We start from the raw sequence: 2,743 nt of genomic DNA on the forward strand, positions 1-2,743 counted from the left end.
AACTGCTCGAGCTAATTAGATGCTAAGATTGATCCATAAACTGATCCTCAATTTGATACATTGAAGTTTTGAGAAACAGACCGAATTTCTGTCCGAACTATTTTTGATGAAAAAGTATCTGTTTTTCCAGAGTCCATCTGTTTAATAAAATGACCATTCGGTTTGAATGGCCAAAAAAGTCTTTGTTTAGATAGGTTCCAAGTGTTTAAGAAGTTCGTGATCTATCTGGATGCTGCCGAACTCTATTGAACACTTGCACTTTGCCGAAGGACCAGATATATTTAGTTGTTGGCTATATCAGACCGTTTGAATAAAAATAAAAGATGTTGAATAACTGTTTGATTGTTGTGTATTTGTAATATTAAGATTTATAGATGATATGTTATTGAGGTTTGAATTAGATGTTTTTGATTTGAGTGTTAATTTACGACTGACCTTAACTATATGAAATTTTGGTTGATACTAAATTATGTAGATTTTATAATTTTATATATTTTTCTGATTGGCCCATTTTGTGGAGTTAAGGACACCCCATTACAATTTTGGAACCAATCAGTGGTTATTACATTTATCAATCGATCAGGTATTGGTTGATAAATTGCATGATACGAAGAATTTAAACTGGATACAGGTAGTGCGAATTTCTTGGAAATATAAGGATTATAGGATGATGTAGTTAGGGACAGGTGATAAAAATTCTAGGAAAAATGGATTACTGAATTTGCGACAGGACGCGTAACAATGAAAGGGATGAATGAGGGTTTATTGTCGCTATCCTGCATGGAGATAATAAAATATAATTATTATACCAGGGTTGGCAATGACGCGTTAACATGCCCCCGGACTTAAAAAATTATGAGGAATTAATTATGAATATTTTTTAACGTTGCTTAATCATAGTTTTATGCCATTGCTTATAACAATGTTAATGTTTTGAAAGTTTATAGATATCACATGACATGTGATGATAATATTGATAATAGATTGATTAATGATAATGATAATGGATATAATGTTAGATTATTCACGGACACTTTACTAGAGTCTTTAAAATTGTCCAAATGTTCAAAATGATTGTACTGACACTTCACTAGAGTCGTTAAAATGCCTAAATGTTTCGCATGATTATTGATAATTGACACTTCACCACACTATAATTATTTAATGTTTCAGATAGTTTTTGATTATTCGGTAATACACAAATTGTTTTTTATGTTTAATATTGATCACTTTCACTGTTTCACAATGTAATCACACAAAAGTTAGTTATTAGATTTTACAATGTCTTTGTTTAATTTTGCTTTTACCACTCGAATGATGATGCCGTCCTTAGGGTGCAGATTTGTGATAATGCCTAATCGCGGTCGTAGTGGTTTTAGAATTTAATCGAGGAATAGTACCATACTACCGAATTTAGCTTACAATAAGTTTTGATGCATTTTTGTGCGTTTTCTTGCACAACCGCTTCTGATGATGTTGCCTTGTTCTCTGATGAAGTTGATAGCTGTTGATAGTTGTCAGAGATTTCAAGCACGCATGGATTTAGGATTGATGTTGGTGGTTTGTCAATTAGGAAATGATAGGGGTTTGAAGGATTGTAATTATTTGGATTGGAACCTTGTAAAGATAATAGTCTAAAATTCAATATTGTTTCAATCTGTGTTAATAATTCGCGAGATTTGCTAGAGTTTGCGGTAAATTGTTTTAAAGCTAATATAAAAGATTCCGCGATCAAATCGTATATTACTTCGATGTCGATAGCTTTGGTGACAAAACACACGAACCAATATGTATATGCTTTATACTTTTTATGGACAAAGCTATGGCGATCTCTTAATATCATAAGATTGAATATTTGCACTGTTGCAGCTAAGATTGATTTTTTATTAATTGTTTGATTTATAGTGATATTTTTAGAATTAAATTCAAACCCTGTCTTGGCTAAAGTTGTAATTGTTTTATCGCCGATATTAAGCCAAGTATTCTGATTGTTTAAAAGATTTTGATAGTTAGCATTAGAATAATTTACGTTGTACTTTGCTTGATTATGTTTAGTAGTTAGATTTTGTTTATTTAAAATAAGTTTTTCTGTTGCATTGACTTTAGTTGATAAGTCAACGTCACAGAAGATGTTTTTAATAGCATCGTTTTTTGGATTTTGAGTAAGATTCTTATTTGTTACTTGTTTTATTTGATTATTGAATTTTAATAATGGTGCTGAGGTAGTGTCTCTTATTACCGTAATTGATTTAATGTTGTTTTTAGGTTCAAGATGTTCAGCGTTATAATTAGCTTGATTTAAGTTAATTGTTAGATTTTGTTTATTTAAAACTAGTTCTTCTGTCGTATTAGCTTTAGTTGATAAGTTATGATTACAGAAGACGTTTTTAATAACATTGCTTTTTTGATATTGAGTAATATTCTCATTTGTTAATTGATTTATTATTTGATTATTAGAATCTAATAATAGTACCGACGTAGTTCCTCTTTTTGCCGTATCTGATTTAATGACGTTTATAGTTTCAGGATGCACAACGTTTTTAGATTTATTATTATTAGATTCATTGAGAGTTATTGATTCAGATGGAATCGAAATATAGTTGTTTAAAGTTTTTGTGTAATTGTTTACTATAATGGTTTTACTTTCGTACCGCGATTTTAGCAATTCCCAAACATTTATGTAGTTGTCCGCGGTAGCAGGTAAAGAATCGATTATGTTACCTGCTTCGCCTTTCAAGCAAGA

The sequence above is a fragment of the Ctenocephalides felis genome, unplaced genomic scaffold (assembly GCF_003426905.1).
Source record: "Ctenocephalides felis isolate EL2017-DRISC unplaced genomic scaffold, ASM342690v1 CF-g0.4_SCAFFOLD_03572, whole genome shotgun sequence".
NCBI classification, from domain to species: Eukaryota; Metazoa; Arthropoda; class Insecta; order Siphonaptera; family Pulicidae; genus Ctenocephalides; species Ctenocephalides felis.